The 12837-nt window shown below is 44.4% G+C and overlaps 1 long non-coding RNA gene across 1 annotated transcript; it reads left to right on the top strand.

The window, feature by feature from the left end:
* Positions 1 to 952: 952 nt before the first annotated feature.
* On the top strand, positions 953 to 8101 carry LOC143475127 (uncharacterized). The gene is made up of 3 exons (XR_013120931.1): positions 953 to 1522; positions 5995 to 6078; positions 7134 to 8101. It is a non-coding gene; the product is annotated as an uncharacterized LOC143475127 (long non-coding RNA).
* The last annotated feature ends 4736 nt before the right edge of the window (positions 8102 to 12837 follow it).

Below are 12837 nucleotides of genomic sequence, written 5' to 3'. Positions count from 1 at the left end.
AATGAAAAAGCTGCCTAGGGAAGGAGGATGGGTTGAGAGCTGTATCTCAGTGACAGGACTCCAGGTGAATACTGAAACAGCTGCTGAAAAAATAAAAACCCTAAACACACACGCACGCGCCCGCGCCCGCGCGCGCGCACACACAAACCTCATGACCCACGTCCCACTCTTGTTCTCAGCACGTCATTTACTATCACAATATGATAGGTCTGCCATTTGGAGATCTCTGGCACCGGTGGTATGTTCAACCTGCTATAATCAGCGCAAATCCTTACATAGATTCTCTGCTTCCCTGCGTGCAGATGGGGTGTTCTGTCGATGGGCACCCATATCACCTGCTACGATTTGTTCGACATGATAGCGAGTCTGTTTCTCGCGTCTGAAGGTCATGCTAATCATTTTCCCACTAGACATTGTTCAACCAAGCATCAGCAGGATAACTGACCTGAACACATACGACGGGCAGATTCTTATGGTATATCCACATTTCGTGTCTCCATTACGTTATTTTCCCACTCTCTAACTCGTTTTATTGCGTTTAATTAATAAGTTTAATTGCAGCACTGAAGTGCAACACAATCATGCACGATTTAATGTACAAAATGTGTACCTACCTAACATTCATTGGTTGCCACAAACTGGAATTTAGTACAGAAGCAAAACATTAAGATTTTTGACAATGTTATATGGGATTATGATTCACTGCATACTCGTGGCTTTCAGCAACAAACGCAAGCATGCAAAAAAAAATGGCATACAAGGCAATAAAGAACATTTTCCTTAAAGAATTCATAAGGCTCACCGCGTGTCACCTTTGAACATGATGCATAATCTCACTGTCACCGTTTCTTTAACGAGTTATTATCGCCGACTGTGTTGTAGCCATATTCGCAGTACATTGTAACAGTGACATTAGCTCTAAACTGCAGCGGCAAATGGATATATTGACTGTAAAACAGAAATCACTGGACTCAGATCGGCCTACGTCGTATTATTTACGGATTATTTACACAGAATTTGTTTTACAGGCGGGTCACAGCCGTTTTCGTGTCCATGTTTTTCTTACAAGTGAATATAGTTGCCAGCCTACAGGACACTGATGGCTATCTGCAGAGGTGTCAATTCCAGGTTCAGAAAGTAAAAGTCTTCACCAGGATTTTGCTCAAGCTTGCTAGATTTTCTAATTAGTGCAATCCAGGTAAAATTAGTGGAATCAACGTTTGCCATATTAAGCATGCGAAGCTTCCGGTTGTTTGAGAGAAGTGGACACAAATTTCTTCAATGGCTATTGTTTTCCTCGGAGCATATTTCATCCTGTCTCAATATAAAACCCAACACAAGACCGAGGCGTTTTTACGCTGACTGTGATAGCTCTGCTCCAGACAGCACTGACAGGTTCCTGTGTACCGATTCCAGCTCCGTGTCCGACTCGGCCGGACAGGAAACTGAACACCGCCTGCCCGATACAGGACAGAAGAGGACGCCTAGATAGAGCTTCACAAGTGTGTCACAAGTCAAAAAGGTATCTGGCCTCACCTCACACGAGCGCAAAGATCACTAATGACAGAAGCGCACCTGACAGGCCTGTAAAACGTCAGTGGGGAAAACACAGAGAGAATGGATCTATATTAAGAGCTGCAGACTTTATAGGGGTTGTGAGGTTAAGTGCGAGCGAGTGTTGAGCGTTTGTGTGGCGCACACCTGCGTGAGTGAGCGCTGTACTTAGGGGCCTGTGTGGGGTAAGACTGCTTTTGTGCGTGGCATTTTTACCGTAATTTCACCGTCCGCCGGGGCTCTTTCCCTGCGCCGGCCCATATTCGCCGCCTTCCTCGTGTCCTTTTCACATCGCACATTCACATTTGGCTTTTATAATTCATTTCACACCGCCTGGGCTGCATAATTTTCAATGCTTTCCTTACCCTTTCTCTTCACCTTATTTTAAAATGTGGAGGTCACAAAAACGGAGACACCAAAGAGGGAGGGAACAAAGGCAAGAAGAGAGAGGGGAAGTATCTTTTTGCATTTTTCTATTTTACGCCAAAATTGGAATGGAATGACCTGGCCCTGACCGATAGGAGCTCTGTGGAAAAGAAAGAAAAATAATATAGATAAGTGTGTTTTTTTTCAAATTAAAACAATCAATCAAAGTAAAGGGAAAGGACACAGAAAGAAAGGAAGAGCAGAAAAATGAAAAACAGTACTGACAGGGTTGTTATTTCCCATAAAAATGGTAGAATAGTGTGTGCACGGGTGTGGGTGTGAGTGCGTGCGTGCGTGCGCGTGCGTGGGTGTTGGTGTGGGTGTGTGTGTGTGTGTGTGCATGTCATATTGCTCAGGGTAAATAGCAGTTTCTCCTGAATATGGGTGAACAGAAGGCTGCATGATAAACTTAAGGAGAGCAGCTACTGTAATCCATAAATGTTCCTGAACAATGAGAATCCTGAAATGTGACTGCACTGCAATGGGTAAAGACACTTTGTTTAGTAGGTGCTAGTTCGACATTCTTCACTTTCTCATTGTGTGAGTTCTTACTATTATTTTGAAAAGCACACTTCCACCATGTCAGTGATAAGTCTTGTGGACCTGTCAAATAAGCTACTCAGGCTTTTCAGGTGAAAAATAAGTTTCTCCAAAATGTCTGCGTCTTGCTTCACAGCCCCTGCTGCCAGTACCTTCCTGAGAGCTCTTGTTGTTCTGGTAATAGCTAGTTCATTCCATTACACCACAGGAACCTCACAATGAACTTGGCAGTGGCCAGACAGATGTGCAGACAGGTTATGCCTCGTGCTTTTTCTTGTGCCACCACACATCACATTCACACAGAACATGCTTCATTAGAAATAATGTTCTATGTGCTCTCCGGTCAGAACACACTCGAACCACTGTCCTCGTTTAAACTCATCCCTCCTCCCTCTGGTTGACACCCCGTCCACATGCCATTTCTGCGCCCACTGTGGGCTCACTGGCTGATCTGTGGGTCTGTATGTCCACCAGATGCTTAGCTCTGCATTCAAACGCAGCCTGATGTTTACTGAATGTCAGAGTTCAGGGTGTACTCGATTGATTCAGGCCTTCTGTTTCCTGTTGTGCCAGGGTATGATTTGTCACCTTATAATGGCAATTTTAAAAGCCATTTTCTCAGAGGCATAGAAATACTAACTATCAGTCATGCGAGAGAAGGAGGTAATGATATTGAGATTCATGGATATTTTAGCCAGTTAGCCATTAGCTTGTAAGAATGGACATAGCAAGGGGCTTTCAGATGCAGGAAGGAACCGTCGAGTGTCACCAATAACTATAATTAAGATGGCTTGGACACAGTTGAAAAGAGCTGTTGGCGTTGTGTGTGTGTGTGTGTGTGTGTGTGTGTGTGTGTGTGTGTGTGTACGTGTGTCTGAGCATGCCTCTGTCCCTTATCTTGGCAAGCGGCAGTGCTGTGCATTGAAGAGGTGAATTAGAGCCACTGCTTAGTGACGTGCCTGAAATGGGCCCAGAGGGGTGGAGGCCGAGGGGATGTGTTTACAAACGAAAACAAGAAAGACAGACCCTTAGGGGGAGAGGAGAAGAAGAAAAGAGAGAGAGAACGATCTCCAGCTCAGAGGGAACGTTCTGGAAGAGCCTTGGTGGGCGATGCACAAATGAAGCGCTGTCAGGGTGACGCGGCCTCCCTCCCCCTGCTCAGTGTGGCCTCGGGCATAAATCCTCATTTGTTTTCCGGTCTTTGTAACTTGGACTTGTGTGTAACTCTGTGGACGTGCGCTCGCCTTGTTGACGCTCGTCTTAGTTGGGCTGCAGGTTCAGAATGTTCCTTTTCCGTGACACATGGTCTCGTGACACCTGGCAGTGTCCCCAGGTTTACTGATAATGGGACGGGTGTTTTTTTTTTTTTTGTTGCAGGGATGAATAAATAGCTCTGTTGTCTGTTTTTTCTTTCAGTCATCCCTTAATGTGGTGATTCATAAAGAAATGGTTATTAATCTCTATTACTCAGCATTTGATGAGAGTAGGTTCTCTCTCTCTCTCTCTCTCTCTCATGCTTTCAAACTCTCTGTTCCATATGTATACATTTACACACACACACCCACACACACACACACAGGTATTAAAGCCAAGTTTTAACACCAGGGGAGGGAAGGTAATGCTATTGTGTAGTCAGTAGGGAAGCTCATTTTTTAAAGCTGCAAAATGAAATCTTACCGGGGGTGTAAAAGATGCATGAGCAGAATTGTGTCCCCACATGAAAAAGGCGGACAGGCCTCCTACACTTTCAAGAACTTCCACCCTGCTCCCCTGCCCCCTCCCACCCCCGCCTCCTGCTCCCCTGCCCCCTCCCACCCCGCCTCCTGCCCCTCCTGCAACATTCAACATGACAACAGTCATTTTTAGGCCGCGGTGCCCAGGCAGCTGTATGCATGCTGTGCCGGTGAATGGTGTGTCCCACAGTGGTTTGTAGGCTGAGAATGAAGGTGAGGGAGATTAGCAGAGTAGCGTCCCACCACTGCAGTGCTGACGCTATTCTCAGAGTTGTGCTAAGAACTGAACACGAGGCAACAAAACGCAACGTGCAAGGGTTGAAGTTTAACACTTTAATTAAAGCGATGTAGAACACGTGACACGTGGCTCACGTGGGATTAGTAGAACACAAAGGCCGACAATGAACACGAGACGCACACACTTAAATGCACGGATGTTGACACACATGCAACACATAACATTGATGAGGCAAGAGACGGGTGGAATGGATAATGGTGACAAACACACACGGATGGATACACACACACACACACACACACACACACACACACAAACCCAAGGGAGATCTCAGGGCAGCCAACGGGGCAGCCAACGTGACGAACCATTTTAGAAGCTGTTAGAAGCAGTTTTTCATTTTGGGCTTCCGTTTTAGCTTATAATAATAATCATGTTTCAATTATATAATTTGTCCCTTGACCCGATGACCATGCGTCAGTCGAGGAAAAGTTGATGAAAAAAAATCCCCCCCAGAATAATGCAAGTGAGGGACATAAAGAAAAAGAGAAACTGCTTGCAGGAAAGAAGGCAGGTCCACGGAGGAGTCCTGACATTTCTCTGTCTGATCCCTCTCTTCCTACATTCTTCTACATCCCTCCTTTTCTCCTGGGGGCGGGTTAAACAAATGGCAAGCCTTTGCTTTGTAATGGTTTACACATGATCGAAGGTGATGTCAACAGGCAAGGGCTGAGAAAGAGTTTGGCCAGATTACTGTGCCAAGCCTGGGCCTACACACTTCTCTCTTTCAGTATTTCTGTTTGGTGCTCTCTCTCCCTCTTTCTCTTGCTCACCCTCCCTCCCTCACCCTGTTTTATAGCCATGCTGAAAAAACACCCTCATTTTTGGCCACAAATTATCCCCTGCTACCCACCCACCCACGTAAGCCTGCCTGAATTTATGACACCCAGCTACCACCTGACACACAGAATTTAATGTCCAACGAGAGAGACAGAATGTGTGTAGAAGTCTCCCATGGCATTAAACCTTCCAGAATGTATAATGTTAAGACATAACAGATCTTCTGTTTTCAGGTTATGGTCAAATTTAAACTCCAGCCACATTTAACAGTTTACTCATATACACATAGAAATGGCTTCAGAGTACATAGGAACATCTCCCCAACATACCAATCAAACCTCCTAGTAACTGAACCATATCTGTGCCCTTTTATCCCAGTGTCTCGCATGCACAGTCGCACGACGCATACGCAAACTCAGCTCTAACTACACAGCAGCCAAAAAAAAAGCAAAAGCACCGGCTTATTGCACATCCTCAGTGCCAAATTCAAAGAAGAAATGGCCTTTAAGTTGCTGCCTATCAATTTGGGTATAAGCTACAAATGCAAGAGACTGTGGCAAAAAAAATAAAAATGGCTGGTGAACTGATGATAGTGAGAGAATGAGAGGTACCAGTAGGACAGACTGGTGCAGCTCATAAGATTTAAATGACTTTCCCCTTTTCCAGGGAAATGAAATAGTGTCTTCAGGCATGTGTCTGAGCGAGAGGAGAGGAGAAAGAAGGGGAAAAAATGCCAGCGAGGATGAAAAGGTAAAAGATGCACCACAGATGCGTTCGCTCCTACTTTTGCTCGAAGGCCGCCAAGTTTCAGAAGCATTTGTTTTTTTTTTTTTTCCGTGGGAAAGTTGCTGGCTGAGGCTAGGGGTAGGCTCACAGAGACAGGACACAGTTCAGTTATGACATGATATATAACATGGGGAGTTGGCATGGCTGCATAGCTCTGCAAAGCATGCTGGGATGCCGCACCGGTTCGACTTGCTTCCAGACATCGTTGGGGGACTCATGGAATAACAACCACTTTTCTATGTTCCTTAAGTGGGTATTGAGTGGTTTGGTGGTCTGGTTCGACAACACCTTGCCAGTGCAATTGCACATTCGTAGGAATTTGTCATAGAGAAGCTCCAAATATTTAAGGTTAAGACAAGGGGACAGATTTAGCAGTTGGAGATTTTATTACAAATTCCTTTGTATGAACTCCAGTAGAAACCCCCCTGGTTCATTGTAATTCCCCCTTCGTGAGATTGTGTCGACCTTTTAGATCAGAGCCTGACCCTGCCTCAGGAACTCTACCCTCATGAACTGATCTAACACACATTCAGCTTATAACATCTTCAAAAGAATCTGAATATTATGGCCACGACTATAATAGTTCCAGCATCACAGCGGGAGGCTAGTCCATTTGAGAAGGTCCCTTCAGGTGTTTGCTTGACCTCTGCACAGCGCCAGCTGATTTCACTCCCGATCTCACTGGCCTGACGTGACACAGACGTGGATCAGGTGTTTTGGGAGTGCTTCAAACCATATAGGGCAGTTAGGCCTCAGAATTGGAGCTGAAATCCCCTGATGCTCGGGAAACATACCTGGAAAAATAAGAAGCTGAAATTCAGTCAGCTCGTGTGAAACCTTTGTGCTAAATGTTCTTTGAAAGTAACTGTGGGATGCACATTTCGAGCTCAAAGGGATGGTTGCGTTCACTATGCAGATGAGAATCTTGAAGGGTTTGTGTGTTTTCTCTTGCCCAGCATATGTTGTGTTGTACACCCCTAATTCGACTGTCATTTTCACACACGGATTTCCCCTTTCAGATAAAGTAAAGCAGCGTGCTCAACAGAAGCACGCACAACTGCAAAGGCATGCGTCCTGCTGTAAGACACGCCGTAGGAAAACTGGGCAGTGCTCAGCCCGGTGGGACATGCATTTTCACACACCCGCATGGAAGTGGAAGTGTGCTTTACGCCTTGACTCGTAGCACGGCTTTCCAGATGGCGCGAGATCAAATGCCAAACTATGTTACTGTATATAAATAATTATATCAAGTTTAAAAGGTCTTTTTTAAAATAACTTCAGTATGATTCCATAAGTTCTCCGAGCTAAAGCATCTGCATTCGAAAGGGGTCATGCAGGTGTTTGTGCGTGGATGGAGCCGATGCCTGTAGACACTGTGGACGTGGATGGATCACGCTGGAGAAAAGGGCTGCAGGTTATTCCCATTAGAGAGCTCACACGGCTTTAAACGGGTCACTTTCCAACGCCTCACTGCCTGTCCAAAGCCCCTCGCACTGAAAGCCTCATTACTTCGGTTCACTTAAACCCTTCCAAAACACACAAGACACACAGAAACACACACACATATATGAACACGCGCACAACAGGATTGATGTCTACGTTTATTTTGGTGTCATACAAATATCGCTTTTGCTTTATAAAGAATGCTGGCGGCTTTGATTTGTAACTGGCATCCTATTTCCAGCCAACTGTATCTAGGACTTATTTTGGACAGTGTCTGTGTCTGACTGTGTCTTCGTTTGTCCTTTCAGCTGTGTCTGAGTATAAATGAGTGTGTGTTTACTGGTTACCGATACATGCAATTACGGCAAGATGGGAGACAGCACTCATTGCACATCATTGTAATTGTGTGCTCGCGTGTGTGTCTGTGTGCGAGTGTGTGGTTGTCATTCAATGCCAGCAGGGATGAGGGTGTTTGTAATATATAAACATACAGACAGAGAAACTGCCACACATGCTTGTTATTAGAGAGAGGGGGAACTAGAGTTCAGACGGGGGAGGGAGGGGGCGATAGGGTGAGAGGTCAGATCGGCTGGGGGAGATTCACGCTGATTCTTGTTTGATAGTTACATGCGTGGTTTACATGCAGTAGAACAGAGATGCCTGACGTACAGTGCACAGCAAAAAGTAATGTGTGGTTTGTTTTCATGGTCAGAAATATAAGGGAGCGAGGAACGAACCTGAATATAATTTTATGGAATCCGGAGCAAAATCCTTTCTCTTCTCTTCTTTCCTATCCCTCTTTCTTTCTGTTTTCCTCTGTGTTCTTCCAGTTCTCTCTCTCCCCATCCTCTGATGGATGAGGACGGTAATTGCAGGTCGATTTGAAGCTTGTATTGTTTCCATTTTGGCCGATAGGAGAAGGAAATTATTTTGCCGTGAGATGGTAGCTGGGAAAATTTCCAGCCTGTGGTAGTTTTAAAGGTGGGAGTTAATGATGAGAGCCCTCTCTGATTACACTTTAATAACGAAGAAGTGTCATAATTAAATTCTCATCAATCCTGGGCTCTCTGCATGCTAACGAATGCCTGAGTCATTATGCAAATTAATAAGTCATATTCACGTAATAAATTTCCCAGCGAATCACTGGAACCTGTGGTACTTTAACTATATTCTGACAATGGTGGACATTTCTGTGTGGGTGTGTATGTTTATGCCTCTAGCTCTGACGAACCCTTGCTCATTGTGTAAGCATTTTTGAAAATAAAAAGATGACTTTCAGGAAAAAAAATTCCAGACTACGGTATCGACAGGTTACAATGTTCACTGAAACACACACACACACACACACACACACACACACACACATACACATACAACAGCAGGAAAGGTAAGGAGCTTACAGAACTCCTCAAACACGGGTAGGTGTTCATCAATGTAAGAGTAGTATATATATTAACTCATTGGAATGCAAGCTGTAGGTCTCTGGGTACAATTTGAGTGGGGGCTTGTGAACATCTGATAGCTGCTAGCCTTTGTCCATCGACCAGAGGTGCTTTAACATGCATACGAAGCAAGTAAATTTTATTTTGGCTGCAGGTTAATTCTACACTACCAACTTGTTCTGCTTGGTTATTTTTATAGGTATGTGTGTTGTTGAAGGTACTGTTACATCAGAGTTTTATCCACCAGCTATTGTCAATACATTTGCTTTGATATGCACCACTTATGATCACAATGGAAAAAAAAGTCCAATGTTCATCTTTCACCATTAAAAAGAGTTTCACCTCTTTTTCTTCTAAATCCTTTAACACTGCTTTTTCCGAATAGTCTTTTCTGTATGTGGAAGAAAGTGACTTTGTACTGTTCAGTATAATTTTTTGCTTGGCTGAACTATAAAGGTATTATTAAAACTGTACAACCTCTCTCCAACTCTCATCTTTTTTTTTTTTTTTTAGATTTTTAAAACTCTGATTGCCTGGCTTGGTTTCTAGTCTAGCCATGTTTAACATTAACATGTAGCTCATGACAGAGGGGAGTCTGGGAGGGAGACAGGTGTGGTTTTGCCTCTGTACGCTTATGAGCTTGTCTGCTTTCATTTGAGAACATTTACATTCGCATCTGCATTTGGTGAACCATATAGAAATCACAGCACTTTTCACATAAGGTCTTATTATAGCTTTCATATATAATCATTTTATATGTTTCAGCTTGTAGGGGGACAAATACCCAAAATGCTAATGTAGCAATGGAGTTTGTGATTTTAAAACGTGAAATGTGAAATGTCTGGCTAGATCATTTGCTCCATCTACACTCTGTTAGGCTGGTGCTATATTCACTGATGACAAGACTAAAGGCAATGCCCCCTGGAATAAGCCAGCATTGGAAACGACTGCAGTACAAGCTTAGGGACACATCTCCACCTACAGTACCAAGTGTCTGCTCACATCTGTGGGCCACAGACTGCAGGCAAGTCATCGCAAGTAAAAGATTTGTAAGCAAGTTCTAAACATGACAGTGTTATTTAAGGTTATGCCAACGTTTTCATATTACCGATGGAATCGATAGCTGTTTGAAAAGGGGCTGAGATTTCACGGATTGCCATTTCAAATGGCGCGGAGCCAGGCCACCATAAACCACGACACTGTCCGCTCGCTCCCCCCCCCCCCCCCCCCCCCGCGCACCTCACGTCCATAATCCCGAGCTGCTTTCTGCTCCGCCTCTATTTTCAAACCTCAAACCTCGTCTCTGTCTCTTCTCACTTCCCTGATCTGCTCCTTTATGCCCCGCCCACAGCTTCTGAGCGCCTCTCTCCCTCAGGAAGGAGGGACAAAGAAAATAGAAACACAGTGTCTTCAAGTCCCTGGCGAATCTAAACAGACTGTTTGAGTAAGGGAGGGGACGTCACAGAGAGAGAACCCCAGGGGTCTGGCCCCATAGAGTTGCAGTCTGATTTCTTCTCCTTTTGATGATCGGCAGATGTTAACGCCGCTATCAGCTGCCGCTAGCTAAGCCGTCTCTCCCTGCGGTATCGCGGATGCTTTAGCAGTCATATCTGGATAAGTCTGATATACACCACTTTTACCCACAATCACTCTGCAACCCCATCCTGCTTTTGTGCCTGATGAAAAAAATGCAGAATCCTGACTTTTCAAACGGGCCAGTCGCAGTGCGGCTTCCCACTTCCTCCCTCTCTCCTCTTCTCCGACTCTCTCTCTCTCTCTCTCTGTCTTTCTTCTCCATCTCTGTCTCTCTCTCTCTCTCTTTCACTGCCACACCATGCTCTCTGGTGTTTCCTGCTATCTCTGTCTGCTGGTTTCTGAGCCTTCCTCCCTGTCCTATCGCTGCAATCTCTCTGTATTTAATTGATCAAAAAGGCTCAGCATTACTTCCAGGGATCTCTTGATTGGATCCAGTGCAGCTCTAATCTCTCCTCTCTCTCTCATCATTGCATTTCCACTCGACCTGGTGTAAATTACTGTCTCGTGCTTTGTGTTTCTCTCTCTCTCCCTCCCTCTCTCTCTCTCTTATAGAAACTTCACTTTACTCACACACACATTTCTCCACCCCCGTGTCTTTTCATCTCCATTTTGAAAAGCTACCTAAACAGAGTTTGGAATAATCATTTGTGATGAATATTGAATAGTTGGGAGAAGAAAACAGCGGCTCCAAAAATGAATATTAATTTTGCATGAGCAAACAGAGGAGAGTTGAGTATCTCAATCAGTTTTCTCCAAGAGGAAATCATAATGGGAACAAGCATAGATCTAAATTATGATACATCGTGAATAGACACACAGGGAATGCAGGGCAGAATGAAAGATTCTCAAAAAAGCAAGTAGGATAAAAGGACATGACAGGTAAGTCATTTTTTTATATGCAGGTTCCTTAAAATTCCTTCCATTCTTCCTTCTCCTCAGCACTCCACTTAAGTCTCCCCAGATATCACTGGGCTAAGTACTCAGTTGGGCCCAAACAGAGCGAAACACAAAAACATTTGTTTGTTAGGCCCCTGTGGTTCATATCCAGAGCCCACAAACATGCTCTTTCACACAAGCCAGTGACTGCTGACTTTAACAGGCCAAGTGTAGTCTGCAGATAAAGGTCACTCCCTTGTGTTAGTTATAGGCTAACATTTCTAAAATGGCTGAAGAGATTTCAAAGCTTCTTTTTTTCCCACAGGGTTTCAAGCAACCACAGGTTCTATTTCTGAAGTTTTAATTACATTTAGGGAATTTATCAGATGCTTCTATCCAGGGCGACTTACAAAAGTGCAATGTCATCCACTCAAAGAATGCGTCCTAGTCAGGACAATAGGGTACAGTCCAAGACACTATCGAGCTAGAGTATTGCTAGATGGGGAAGTCAATGATGATGCCTAGAAGGAATTACAAATTGAACAGAAGCACAATACCAAATAACAAAAAGTGCTGGAAGGGATCAATTAATCAATAGCAGTGCAATATGATATTTCCATAAGTGGATTAGTGGCCAGTTAAATTCCCCTACAAATAGCCGAGTCTTCATTAATCTGCATTTGAAGAAAGGCAGGGACTTTGCTGCTTGGACAGCCAATGGAAGTTCGGTCCACCATCTTGGAGCCAAGACAGAGAAGAGTTTTAATGATGCCTAAGTTACTAAAGTGAGAGTTTATTTCTTGAATTGTGCAAACCTTGACAAGACCTAACAAAGCATTTGACTATAAGCTAGCCTCGGCAAACCAGACCTCACCGGACCTCAACCGAATGGAATCCCAAAGCAAAACAATATCAAATCAGAACCATATTTCAGTATAATTCAGGAATTAAAGCAGCCATTTCTGTAATAACTCTTTACAAATGCAAACAAGCTCTCATTATGCAAAACAAGGAGGCAGAACCAGTGGTTGCCATGACAACGCCCATTTACCTTACATACCAGTCTTTGTACTGTACAGTAAACATGGCGTTGCAGTTTGCCCATGTAGATGATAATGCGCGTCGTCAGCGGGAGGCTCATTTGTTTAGAGTTTATGCTCCGTTACACACATGATCACCCCTATGTTCCTTGTGATCAGTGTGTTTTTTTTTCCTAATCATAAATTGCTGGCAATTATGAAAGAAGGACGTCTCAGAGGAGGCTGGAGAAACAAGAGGAGAAGGAGAAGACTGGGGGAGATTGGTGAAGGAGGTCGAGAGGGAGGCAGACAGAAGGAGCAGGAGAATGAGAACGCACTGAAGATGAAAATAATGGAGAGAGGAAGAAGGCAGCGCTAAACCTGGTGGAGGGCAGAGGAGCAGAGAG

This window comes from Brachyhypopomus gauderio, chromosome 14 (assembly GCF_052324685.1).
Source record: "Brachyhypopomus gauderio isolate BG-103 chromosome 14, BGAUD_0.2, whole genome shotgun sequence".
NCBI classification, from domain to species: domain Eukaryota; kingdom Metazoa; phylum Chordata; class Actinopteri; order Gymnotiformes; family Hypopomidae; genus Brachyhypopomus; species Brachyhypopomus gauderio.
Note: the sequence above shows the minus strand (reverse complement) of the source record. Positions and strands in the feature narration are given on the sequence as shown.